The sequence below is a fragment of the Adiantum capillus-veneris genome, chromosome 24, assembly GCF_014529385.1.
Source record: "Adiantum capillus-veneris isolate H3 chromosome 24, ASM1452938v2, whole genome shotgun sequence".
Classification (NCBI taxonomy): domain Eukaryota; kingdom Viridiplantae; phylum Streptophyta; class Polypodiopsida; order Polypodiales; family Pteridaceae; genus Adiantum; species Adiantum capillus-veneris.
Genome location: NC_140954.1, coordinates 64497875 through 64512574, shown reverse-complemented (window position 1 = coordinate 64512574; position 14700 = coordinate 64497875). Strand labels below are relative to the sequence as shown.

The 14700-nt window shown below is 39.8% G+C and overlaps 1 pseudogene; it reads left to right on the top strand.

Annotated features, from left to right (window-relative positions):
• LOC147426486 (uncharacterized) overlaps positions 1 to 7803 on the top strand; it is a 41867-nt pseudogene extending 34064 nt beyond the window's left edge.
• Positions 7804 to 14700: the final 6897 nt, after the last annotated feature.

The window sequence follows — 14700 nt, the reverse complement described above, 5'->3', positions numbered from 1 at the left end:
GTGGGTGTCGATTAAAAAAGTATCATTTACCACTAACAACGGATATGCTTCAACAAATCCATCAAGAAAAACAACGGATGAAGGAGAAACAGAGGATACGAGAAGAGGCCCAAGCAGCAGCAAAAGAACGCATTTCAAAAAGATGGCTTCTACGACAACAACAATGTGGATCACCGTTGTGAATAAATGCTATTCGACTAACAAATTTTGATGAAGACACAGTGTTGGAAAGTAGTACATCACATTCGCTGAAAACATTGGGCTGGATTATATTGCATGTACAAGTATATCAATATATTTACTCACACAAGTTTTATGTGGTTGAGGATGAGAGCACACAACACCCCATGTTGTTGGGACAACCTTGGCAAAAAGAGTATAATGTGCAGATAGATTGGAATGCGGATGCAGTCAAAATTCAGCATGGACAAGAACAACAGGTGGTAGCCTTTTATCAGAAACCCCGAAAGAACCAGATGGTAGAAACACAATCACTGGATAAAGAACCAAAAGGATGGGTGCCACTAAAGAACAACACGATACCCATGGCGAACAAATAGGGAACTGCCTACCATGTTCACTACAAACATCCAACGAAACAGACCGCAATGCCAAGATCAAGGTTATCAACACGCGACAAATAAGTATGGGTGCGGAAGGATAGAGGTGACATGGCAGACAAACCATAATACAAAAGAAGAATTCAATAGAAGCAGACAGTTCAACCAAAAACCAAGGAATAAAAAAGATATGGATCCCAAAGAGAATGCTCGGTAGTAACAACTTACATGCGACTTGCATTTGGATCCCGAAACCCAAGCAACAGGAACTCCCTTCAGTACAAGCAAGATCGGCATGCAGACACACACTACATATGAAATCGGGCAACCGATCTAGGTGGGTGCCAATCAGCAGCACAACAATGCCAACCGCGGAAGTAGCAATAAACCTACAAAAACCTCCAAAACAAAGAAACAAATGGAAAGCAAAAGAGACAAAGACTACGGCCAACTTCGCCACGACAATTCTCTCCAAGGAGACAACCATGGCCATTTCGACAGTAGTAGCAAACCAACGACTTTTGCAAGAAAGACGATCAAACAGAGAGCTGTAGAGTTACAATTGTTACTTGCAAAGAAAATCCGCCAACCAAATCAACAACAAACAAGAAACCTCGACGTCGAATGCCAAGAAGCATCTTGCTTATACCCTCCTCTTGCATAGCATTGATTTTTCCATGCATTGACCGAGTATGCATCATATATTCCACATTACACGGCTGAGCATTAGCACAATTTTTTTACTCCATGCATGGCACATACACCGAGGCGATACCTTGTCGTCCGGGAGGACTCCGGCTAGGAGGGGGGGAGGCATTCTCAAATGCGGACCCAATGGTAAAAAGAGCAAAAAAGGGCATGTTTTTCGACTATTTTAAAGGGTTGTCGTTTGATTGCAATTTTTTTTGGATTAACCTAAGTACATATGCCCTTATATAGCATCAATCTACAAGTGTATGGGGCCAAACGCCAAATCAAGCCCCTAGGTGTGTGTATATAAGTAAGAATAGCCATTTTTCGGGCAAAATCATGGTGAAACGGAGAAATCCGGCCAGAAAAATTGCATGTGAGTGTATATAGCATTTTGCGGTGATGTTTTTGATTTATTATGATTTTTGGGAATTTTTTGGATTTAATTTGCTATTTTCTTTTTAATTTTACTAATTATCGATAGAAAAACTTCAAAAAAACAAGAAACAGGTGAAATACGATCATAATTAAAAACAAATAATATGGGGATAATCAATGACTATAGGACAACCTATGGTACAATGGGGGTGCAATTATGAGAATGCAGCGAAAAGCGTGTTTTGGCCAGATTTTGATCGAAACGTCAAATTTCTTGGAAACTGGGCAAATGGAGTCCAAATCAAGAATTTTTTTCAGCCTAAACCGCATCTCACAATAAGTTAGGAGCACATGTCAAATTTCATGGAAAGTGGTTCGGGGACCCCCATTACAAGATTTTTTCACTTCATTTAAAGCTCATTTCTACTATTGCCTTTTGAGAGAGAGCTCTTGCCACCTAAAGCAAACCGGACTTCCAGCGGCCTCTACGACGCGCACGACCACCCGACAGGCTCTAGACATGAGAGGTAGGCTCACCACCTTGATTTTTGCGTATGTTTGATGTTTTGTCTCGAAAACTAGCATAGGGTTCACACGGGAAGAGGGCAGTAGAGACCTACAGGTAGAAGTGGCCACCTAACGGCTAACCCAAAGCAATGAGGCTTCATCGGCGGCTTACCCTAGCATAGGAGACCACTTTTGAATACCCAAAGGCGGCGGAAGACCATTGGAAAAAACCCTAACTTCTAGAGCCTTGCAAGAGGCCACCAAATGGTAAATCGGTGGAAAGGCACCCAAATGCTACGAAAACTCATGGGTAGGAGCATCTCGACATGCTCTTCAAGTCTATATAGCCCACATAGCCATAAGGAGACTCGAAGTGGCACTAAGCTTCTGAAACGGCATTAGACACACAGAGCGTCACTTAGCTCTCACGGCCAAACCGCATGTCCATTTTCCACCAAACTTCACGAGCAGCTTTCCTAGACCATCAACAACCAAGTACTATGGTGGTAGACAACCACAAGTCATCGACGGCATGTAAATGCAACCATGGGCACTTCCAGAGCGACAAATTGCCAAACGGAGCTCCGGTGAAGCCAAAGTCGGCAAAAACCATATGGCAAGGATCCCCAATGGACCGTGAAGCTATGGAGACCAACATCAAGAAATTTCATCGCCGAAAATCACTCCAAGAGTCAAAAAACGGTTTAGAGGCTCTGAAAGCCAAACAGGGAGTTTCTTTCTATCTATTTGATTTTTTTGTTGAAATAGGGCTTAAAAGAGACTCAGGGAGGCTCAAGGCAGGCACCAGTAGCACTTATCACATAAATTTCATCAGGAGACATCCTACGCATAGGATGTCCATATCTGGGCACCAAAGTCAACATCTCATATCACACACAGTTTCTGAATAACCTGTACATGCTAGCCACCAAGTTTCATCACATTTGGACAAAAGTTGACCTCATGTGCATCAAAAAAACGCAAAGTCAGAGCATAGAGGCAATAATGGGTCATAGACCTACCAAAACTAGTCCAAATCACATGAAACTTGCACAATATACTGATGAGCACAATGTGAAGCTAACTGTGGGGTCAGATGTGAAAAATGATGAAATAGACATGCTACGCGTAGGATGTCTAAATGATCAATTTGACCCCCATATGGTATTTTTCAGTTCCAGATCTCTTTATAACACCTTCATAGGCTCATATGTCAAGTTTCAAGCCATTCCCATCACATTTGGCCCCCAACACCTCCAAGATGCACTTTTTGAGCCTAAAAACACTACGCATTCTCTCTTTAAAACACCAATGCTTATCCAAATCAAAATCTAAGAGCAGGGCCATGTTCCACATGCTAAGGGCTACCCCCATAACCAACTTCAAGTCATTTTGATGAAATAGACATATTAAGCATAGGATGTCTCCAGTGTGATTTTGACCTACTGTGCAGGATTTGACTTCATGGAAGCCATTAACATGGTGTAAGAAGCCTGTATATCAACTTTCAACCCATTTGAATATCATTTGCCACCTGTTGAGGACATCCTACCCAATTTGTGAGCCAAAAGCCTGAATCTGCCAAGAATTGCACTTTTTGATGGCCAAATCCAATTCCAATAACATAGCCATGTTGCACAGGTCAAGGACCACCAGTTTGCCAAGTTTCACAAAAAACAGGCAAGGTAGACATCCTACGTGTAGGATGTCTAAATGATAATTTTTAGCCAAAAAGCTACTGTGAGCACATGCAGAGTTTCCCTAGTTCCTTTTGAGCTTTATTTTCAATTTTCAAGTCATTGGGATAGTTAGAACTCAGTTTATCAGAGCTAATATGGAAAAAACGCTAACTTTGGACTACTGAGTGCAACAGGATCCATGGCAGCCGCAAAATTATCTGCAAAGAAGAAGAGGATGACTATAAAAGACTACTTGGAAGAAGTGGATCCATTTGTGATCCCAGAAGGAACTCTGAAACCCACAATCACATGGATTCAGGATGATTTGGCGTATTAAAAGACCCTGAAGGAAATTCAGTGGAGCTACCCATGATACCATGGGAGCATAATGAATTTTTCAGAAGCAAGATGGGGGATTACCTGGAGAAGCAGGATCTACACAACTACTTTGAAGCTTTGCCAGCAGGAATTGACATCAAAAGAGTATGGGAATTTGGAACCACGATCAAGGAAGAGGGAGTGGCCCGAGTCACCGATCTGCAAGGCAAGCCAGATACCATGATTGTCATCACAGAGAGGGTGGTGGCAGCCGCACTTGACATCTCAAACAAAGGAGAGATGAATTCAAGGTGTACTCGGAAAACAAGAACAACTACACTTTTGAAGATATTGCAAATCCAAAAGTGACTATCATGATCCAGCGCTACAATCAATACTTCCACATGTGTACAAAGCGGCCACAAAAGTACAGGATGCCACCTGGAGCCATTGCCACCACCTTCACCTGGGCAATGCAGAAGAGCAAACCAAAAGTGATCAATTATGCTGCTTACATCCATGAAAACCTGGTGAAGATGGGGAACAAAAATCCCACCTATATTGTACCTGATGAGATGATAACAAAAGTGGTCTATGGATCATTGCATGCAAAAGGAAACTGGCCTGAACCTCCCTCACAGAATGATTGGCTAAATCTAAAGGAAGATAAAGAAGAAGAACCTCCCAAAGCACCCAGTGTTCTACGTATGCTACCCTATACTTTCTTGCGAATGGGATTTGATAGAGAGCCTTGCATGTGAGAGAAATTTTGAGGAGTTAGAATGGCTGATACGTCTATGGCTAACTAGTGATCCCTACCCAGTAGCGAATGTGTCTCCAATGGCACATGCTTATTCTTTTGCACAAGATGAGTATCCACGCATCGCGAGGTTCTTGATTAGCATGCTTGCACAAGAGGATGATGAAGAGGAACTAATAGAGACCGAGGAAGACTATGGCCTCACGGACAACGATTTTATTTATCTAGATGATGAGGCAAGAGGCCTAGCCTTAGGGTGGCCACCCGGTTTATATAATATCCTCTTTCCTTGATTCTAAAAGGGGTGACAAATAGGTAGGTTAGGGGTCTAGATTGTGTTTTGAGTTTGTTTTTTAGGAGTTTTAATTTTTCACACTGACATGCCTCATAGAGGTATAGTGCCGGTTTTTGGATGTGTTAGGTAGGACTTATATGGATCTCCATCCTAACTCTTTGAATATTCCAGTTAGAGTGCGCCTGTCATCGGCGATCACCCTTACCCTGTTCCTATTGGTCCGACAAGCCCGGTACCTGACTCTAAACAATACAACGTTTATAGATCATAGGGTGTCCGTGTGTCGTGAGGGTTAACATGCCCCCCTTCCTGATGTAGATTCCGTCCTCGGAAGCTATCCAGTTGAAGCTCGTTTGTCGAGATGGGAGAGCAATCGACATGGATGTGTGTAGCCTTCTTCAATCACTGCAAAATCAAAACAACAGTGCCACAATAATTGCATTCTCATATACAATTAAAAATCATATGCAATTTTAGACAGACAAATTGATTGGTAACAGAATTTTAGACAATTTGTCATTAATAAACATTAAATTGCAATATAATCAAATGCATAAACAGATGTAAAGGTAAAAAATTAAACAAGTCCGGGGTCGCTAATTTAACGGTCAAAAGGCACTAGAGCTCGACTATTAATACCATGGGTAACTTCTCAATTTTTTCTGGTCATTTAAGTTGTTTAATCGTGAGAGCCAAGTATTTGATGTTCGAGGGCTGACTAGAGGCTATACCTAGAAGACCTTGTAGTTAAGCTACAATAAAAGTAATTTCTCATGAAATCATCGCCTGACTGATTACCTTTTCTTTGACCCCCCAAAGTCTTTTCACATTGATTCAATTTTGATGTGTGTGCTTATTTTGTATGCCTTGGGTTTTTTGCTTTTCAAGGAAAAGCGCCCACACTGGGAACCTCTAGGGCTCTAGTACCATAGGCGATACGTGTGAGTGAAGTATCAATTTAAGCAAATGTTCAACAAACTCAAGATCAAGAGAACGACAAAAGATTGAGTGTCTCCAACGATGATCAAATTCAGCATATGTGGAGAAACAAGCTTAAAATCACATATTCAGTTTTGATAGATCCAGATGCGACAAAGAATCTAATGTCTTATGGAACGTGGACAATGATGTGAAAGTCATCGATCACTGAGCTAGAGGAGATAGTGTACACAAGTTCCAAAATGACGATTCCTAGCTTTGGAGTGGCATAAGCCGTACTCAAGTTAAGTATTGGGGAATTCAATGACACTTTCCACATCATCAACTCCCATCACATCAAGGAGAATCTGGTCCTGACAGAAACCTGAAGAAACATCTTCTTTCATCAACAACCAAAAGCTTCGACAACAATAACGGTAAGAATCCCTGAATCTTCTCAAATCCATGCAAAAATGATACAACCATCCATAGCCAAAAAAGGTAAAGCTAAGGTAAACATTGAAGTAGATCGACCTTGCAAGATGACTTTACCTTCAACAAGCCTCCATCAAACTTCTACATCAAGAGCCACACCATTGACAATGCAATGGAAACCACACCATTGACAATGCAATGGAAACCAAAGCAAAAAGTTTATCAACCAAAGTTTCCATCACAAAAAAGCCTCCAAAAGAAGCCAAAGAGAATCAACCAAGTGTTGGTATCCAAAGAGCACATCAAAGTCAAAGATCCAATTTGGATACACCACTTACAAGCCCAACCTCAAAAATCAAAGGTGATAGGGTGGGTAGTATCAAATGAATCACTGCTCAAGGCTACTTCTAGGGAAACACCAATGTTTTGGCCAAAAAGCCTAAAGTAACAGCCTAGACCTACTTACCTCAATCAAAGATTTCTACAAAGAGCAAGCCTATCTATCAATAAAAGACAAACACGGCAAGCGGGAGAAAGAACAACCACAATTGGCAAAGAAAAGATCAAAGAAACAAGCAATGCGATGAGCATGGCTACCAAAGTCAGACTTCAACAAAGCTACCCAACAAAGACAGGTGCAGCAACGAATGATTCCAGTCAAGCTATTCGAAGCTCAAGGGTTTTATGAAGGTAACACTTAAATATGGTTACCAAAAGTAGTGAGCAACTGAGATCAGTCAGGGAACACAGGGCTCCACTCTTCAATGTTTCTTCAATGTTGTGGTTTTGTAATTTGATTTGCATTGCTAGTGCTCTATGCTACTTATGGTACACAGGATTGGGATGCAGCCAACATGCTTTGTGGCTGAAAGCACCACTATGTTCTCTCGCTTGGGTATCCAGCCTTCAGATTCGTTCATGACACACCATTTTCCGGAGCCTTCCTTAGCTAGATCAGGATCAGGGATGCCTTGGCGGGGTGAGATGCAGCGGAGCCAGGCTTTTGTTGTAGCTTTTGTTGAGCTGCTTTGTCGACATGGAGGTATTTGTTTGGAGCTTGGGTGTGGTGCAGCTCCCGTTTTGGTTGCATGTTTATCATCTGAACGAGCATGTGCTGCGCTTGACACCGATGAGTCTCTTATTAGAGACTATGTGGTTCCCTTGCTTTGCCCTAAAAAGCGAAGCCGAGAGGAGGCATCTACTTCTCTGGATGTTGAGGATGAGGGTGACATGCCATCGCGTGTTGACCCTTATGATGACTAGCGAGACTTCGCTCCTACTATGACATTGACATTACTTTTGTGTTTTTGATCTTTATGTTGTGTTTCACTTTTTGGCATTTATGTATCGTGCATAAAAATTACGTCTAATGTTATTAGATCCATAGATTAAATTTTGATTACATTCATAATAACCACATATACTGTTGTTTGTTTGTGGAAGTGCATTGCCGATTTATGCAGAGGCAGCGGCTCAAAGAATGGAGAAGGAATTGAGATACGACTTTCGTATATGTGAAATGCGTCATAAACGCAATGTTTTCATTGATGACGAATGCGACTCTTCATAGAGTCTAAGAATTATTAGCGAGTGCTTATGATATAGAGTTCAAGTATTGACAAATGGACATATCATTCCTTCTATGATTTTGAAATTGAATATTTTGAAATCCTCATGTGAGGTGTCCATTGGACCATGGTTAGTTTGAAATTTTCTTCATTTTACAAAGGAAGCTTTGTCCAATTTTTTTAATGAAAGGATCTTGTATTAATGATTTGACAACATAATTTGTATTATGGATAATACATAACATTGTGAATTGATGAGAAGAATGCGACTCCTTCAAGAATTTAGAGAATTATTGACAAGTGTTTGTGATGTAGGGTTTAGTTATTAACAAATAAGATAGTGTTTGTGAAAATGTAGCTTGTTGAGTTCATTTTCTTGTATTATGATTCACTTCCCTATTTTGTTTCCTCTGTGTTTTGGGTCTTTATGTTATGTTTCACTTTTCGACATTTATGTATCTTGCGAAAGAATTACGTTTAATGTTATTAATGAGATCCATAGATTGAATTTTGAGTGCATGCATATTGACTACATTCACTTTTGCTTGTTTGTGGAAGTGCATTGCCGATCTATGTAGAGGCAGCGGCTCAAAGGATGGTGAAGCAATTGTGATACGACTTTCATATCTATGAAATGCGTCATAAACGCAATGTTTTCATTAATGACAGATGCGACTCTTCATAGAGTCTATAATTATTATCAAGTGCTTATGATCTAGAGTTTAAGTATTGACAAATGGACATGTCATTCCTTGTATGATTTTGAAAGTGAATATTTTGAAATCCTCATGTGAGGTGTCCAATGGACCATGGTTAGTTTGATTTTTTTTTCATTTTACAAAGAAAACTTTGTCCATTTTTTATGGAATGCTCTTGTATTAATGATCTCACAATGTAATTTGTGTTATGGATAAACATTAAGTCATTGATGAGACGAAAGCAACTCTTTAAAGAATTTAGAGAACTATTGGCAAGTAATTGTGATGTAGGGTTTAGTTATTAACAAATGGGATAGTGTTTGTAATACTATAACTTGTTGAGTTCATTTTCATGTATTATGATTCACTTTCTTAATTTGTTTTCTCGGATCTGTGTTCGCTCGGAAAATGTCGCTCGGGGTATGGTAAGACTCCTGGCGTTGGGGGTTCTTCCAGTGGATAATAGACAGAATTTGCAGCATATCCATTGGAATCTTTGTAATATGCATGCATAGGTACTAAAGCCTTCTCTTCTGGTTCGTTTACTATTGGTGTGTATCTTATGCCGACTGGTTGTAATCTTGGTAGGGGTGGTTGCTGCCCCAATACTGGTTGTGGTCTTTCTACACCTACAGGTCCTGGTAGGTTGCCTGCTTAATACCTAGGCATCGGTGGAAGTTGAGGAGATGCTACCTGAGCCTGGGGAGCATAAGGTTGCTCTCTCACATATCCCTTGTTATAATAACATTCCTCCGTCACATGGTTTGCCCATTCTTGTTCAATAGCACACCACTTTGGCTGTTTAGCCTGAGGCTTGGCATACATATTAATCTTTTTTAGCACTTCCTCTACAAGCTGCTCCTGGCTTACAACTACTTCTCCTTTCGGTGTTGTCTTAGCGGACTTGCTTCCACTTTGTTGTGAGGATGAATCATCATCAAGATCCTTGAATTCACCCTCTTTGTAGACCGCACAATTGTCTACAAGGTAAAGAGACTCCTTAGTTAACTCATTTAACGTCGTGATCCTCTTCATATGTAAGTCCTTCTGGAGATCTGCGTTCCTTAGTCCTTGAATAAATATAAGCATAAGTATGGACTAACTTGGCAGTTCTTCCATAGGACAGAACTTCACATATCTTTTTAGTCGTAGGGCTGCCTTTCGGCTGGAGGTGTTTTGGCTCGCTCCCAAAGAAGTGAAATTCTCTCTATTTGTAGTAGAGAAAAAGTGGATGGGTGGACCGGTCAATCCCTACATAGGGTATGGTGCTCTGCTAGCTATTTTGTTATACTTTTTGATGTTATGGTATACCCAGATTTTGTGATTGCATTAATACATGGTTGTCTATTTGATTTAGATGGGGCATTTAAAGATTCTCTTTTGTCATTCTCTTATGTCTCTGTGCACTCTACTTCACCCTCCACTATATTCTCTCTCTCTCTCTCATATTTCCTGCAATGCGGTGCACACATATATTCACCCTCCACAATGTTATTTTTTCTTGAGTATGCTATCATTCATAACACCCATTCAGAGGTAGCACTAGTCGCTAGGTGCCTCTGGATGCAGTCCCTGGCTCATGGCCTAAACTCCATGCTAGGTTGGGTGCAGAGAACTCCTCCCCTATGCAAATGCTTTCACAACTCTCATGTATATTGGAAATTGTATATGGAAAATTGTACAAGGGTGTAAATTGTGTATTTCGTGCATAGACCCCTGGGAAGGGGTATTTCTCAGTCTTTGACTTTATATCTTTGAATGGAAATTTGAATCCCACTTCTTCTAAGTTCTTGCCCACTTTAGCCCACACATGTGGCTTAATTACATGGGAAGCAGTACATCAATTTTAGAAATCTTGATCATTGAGCATATCCATGGGGTACCTCATGCAAAATCACTACCTGATAAAGTTATGGTGGTATTTCCATGCACCCCCGTATGCACAATATATTCTCCAAGATCTAGCATCCCAACTTCTCCACCTTGTTGCAAAACATAGGCAATGCTATTTGACAATAGGTTCTCTCTCTCTCTCTCTCTCTCTCTCTCTCTCTCTCTCTCTCTCTCATTGGCACAAAGTGTGATACAACATAACAAAAGGTATGCACATTGTTGTTGCAAATACATTTTTTCACAATCTCTCTCTCTCTCTCTCTCTCTCTCTCTCTCTCTCTCTCATTGGCACAAAGTGATACAACATAAAAAAAGGTATGCACATTGTTGTTGCAAATTTTGCACAAGATGATAGAGCACAAAAAAGGTACATACATTGTTTCCAATAAGGTTTTGTATACTCCTATAAAGAGACATATATCAAAGAAATGAGCAATTGTAGGTCCAACCATTGTGTCACTAGATGTGCTCTTGAATAACATGACTTGATTATGACTTGACTTGAACCTTGGGCTCTATATCAATTTCTTCCTATCTTCTAAACAAAAGGAAGGATCACCTTTTTCCTCAATTAAATGTATCAACATAATAGTAGTAAGTGTAGCATCTAGATAAACACTCTTCATCTAGAACATAAGCATGCTATAATAATTTTTGCTTCTCCCATAAAAAAGGCAAGGATATCACCTTCTAAGATTGGCTTAATTTAGTGTGTTTGTGTAACAATTAAAATTGAAACATCTAGATAGCCCCTATAGATCAAATGGGAAGACTTTCTTTGTTCATGTATTGCTAGCTTTCACCATTGGGAAAATGGGGGTGCCTCAACAATTGCGTCGACCTTCTTCCACTCTAGCATGTCATATGCAGAGAGTCAAGAACCACAAAGTACTTGAGTGAAATACCGCTCTCCTATTTTTGGCATGATATCTTCTCAAGAACAGTTCACCTCCTATGGAATATTATCAAGCGTGGTCCTTTGCTACTACCCTCGGACCTCTCTGATCTTTTTTGCCATAACACATTGTGTCATTACAACTCTTTGAACAAGTGACATCCTTCCACTACATTGGCATGTCATAGGTAGAGATCCATCTCTTCTTTTTGCCTAAGACGGATTGTGTCATTATAACTTTGAAGTGAACCATCTGAATTTCTACCATTTAAAAAAATGTCAAATCCTTCTTCCACTCCCGCATGTCATACACCAAGAATATCAGCTTGTAAATGGGAAAACTTTTTCTTCCCTCCTATATTGATAGCTTTGACCATTGACCAAATGTGGGTGCTTCACCAATTGCATCCTTCTCCCACTTTGACATGTCATATTCTATGTCATTTAACACAAAGTTCTTGAGTGGGATGTTTCTCTCCTGTTCTTGGCATGGGATCTTCAAAAGGATGATTCAACTCATACAGAATTGAATCAAGCATGGTCCTTTGCTATTGCTCTTAGACCTCTACTTTCTATCTAATAGGGCATACCCAAATAACCAAACACCACAAAGTGAACCCATATGGTGTCATTACAATCCTTTGAAGTGAACCATCCATATTTTTGACAATTTCCACACGTCACATTCTTCTACTACAACACCACAAATTCCTAAGTGAGATGTTGTTCTCTTATTCATGGCATGGGACTTACTAAGGATGACTCAGCTTGTATGGTATGGAGTCAAGAACGGTCCTTCCCTACTGCTCTTAGACCTATCTCCTCTTCTTGGCTAGAACAAAATTTGTCATACAACTCTTCAAAGTGAACCGCGTGGGTTTACTCTCTCAAGTGAACCATCAATATATCTAATGATTTCCACAAGTTATATCCTTCTTCCACTCTTACACAAAGTGTCCTACACCTTTCCCAATGATAATTTAGATCATATAATAGGATGGAATCAAGAATGACCCTTTTTTGGTGCTCTTGGATCTCTCTCCTCTTTTTGGTCAGAGCAAATTGTCATTACAACAAGTGAACCATCTGGATTTTTGATGGTTTTTATATGCTACATTCTTTTGCTACTCAAACATGTCATACATTTAGAGTTGAACATCAAGACGTATCAAGCATGGTCCTTTTTTTCTACTCTTTGACCTCTCTTATCTTTTTGATCAAATTAGAGAATCACTACATTGAATTATTTTGGCTAAAATAGATTGTGTAGTCTTTAAAGTGAACCATAGTATTTCTTACAATTTCCACAAGTATCTCATCTTGCTTCCACTTCAGAATGTCATACATAAAAAATTATACATCAATAATTTCAACTTCTAAATGGGAAGACTTTGTCTTTTTGCCTATATTGATAGTTTGAACACTAGCCAAATGTGGGTGCCTCACTAATTGCATCCTTCCACTCTGGCATGTCATACTCAAAGTGTCCAACATCATGAATCTCTTGAGTGAGATGCCGCTCTCTTGTTCTTGGCATGGAATCTTTCCAACGATGATTCACCTTTTATATGATGGAATCATGCATGGTCCTTTTCTCCTACTCTCAGAACTCTCTACTCTAAAACAAATTGTGTCTTTACACCTCTTTAAAGTGAACCATCTGGATTTTTACCAATTTGAGATTGACACAAACTCTGAGTTTTCCATTTTTCTTGGGCATTACCACAATTGGAAATACCCATTTTTTTGTTCAATTTCATAGATGAACTCAAATTCTTTGAGCTTCTCTATCCGCTCTGCTTGATATTTTTGGCAAAGTTCTCATTGTTGGTGTAGGGTCTGTTTGGTTTGGTATCATCTCTCATAGGTATTGTGTGCGGACAAATGTTAGGATCCACACCTTTGAGATCTTTGTATGACCATGCAAACACATCCCTATACTCTTTTAAAGTCCTAATGAGAATTTTATCTTCTTATGGGAACAATTCCTCTACTACTTCTTCTTTTTCTTCTTCTCTTTTGACCAATCATCATCATCAGTATCAATTTTTTTTCCAGTATCTTGATATGAATCTTCATCTTCTGACTCTGAATCATCTGATTCTGGGTCCAAATTCTCACTCTATTTTTTCTTCTTTTCCTTTAGTTCTTCCTTACCTCCATATCTTCTTTTGGTCTTGCAGTTGCTTCAACCAAATTAGTAAAATCCTATGTATTTGCTAATGGAGGTCTCTTTGCTACTAAGCTTCTAAATTCCTTTTTGAGTCCCTTACAAAAGTAATCTCCCAACTGCTTCATGGGATGTGCCTGTTATTCAAGTTTTTAAACTTCTGTGCATAATCTTCGACCAACAAGTCTTTTTGTTTCAATTTCCTCATCTTCTTCAAAATACCTTCATGTGCTTAATATTCCCTGAATCTTAACAAAAATATTTGTTTCAAATTATTATAGTCAGCAAAGGTAGCCATGCCATACTGCAAGAACCAATCCGTCGATTTCCATGCAATGTTGCTGCAAAATGTTCCTTCTTCACCAGATCCAGATGTAATTCCTCATAAACACTTGCATACCACCTTGTTTGAAATTGGCCAACGTGGCTGTTAGCATCTTTGGACTTTTTTTCACTGAAATTCTTCATGCCCACTTTGGGATTTGGTGCAGCCATTGGAGGCATTGTAAGTGCTTTGAGCGCTCTTATCGAAAGTGGATTGAAAGGTAAAGTAGGTGTCCCTGCTGGTACAAACTACAACTATCTTCTTGCCCTTAAGACTACTTGAGCTAGCAATACATTAACCAATTGTCCCAAAAGTGGGCTTGCTTTGGGAGGAGTTGTCTGTTGGACTTGCTAGGGTCTCTTGTAGCTTGTTTTCAAGTCCTTGTAGTTCAATCCCTACCTCAATAGTTTCTACTCTTGCAACTACCCCACTTATAGGTTCTTCTTGGCCATTACTACCCGACTCTTCTTCCTGCCTTCCCCTTGTGGAGAATTCTGTCCTTATTATAAACCTTGTGCTATATGAATGTTGTGACACATTGAACCCTTGCGTTGACTCACTCATGCATTGCTTCTTCTCTTGTGTCTTAAGTAATTTACCAACACTTTTCT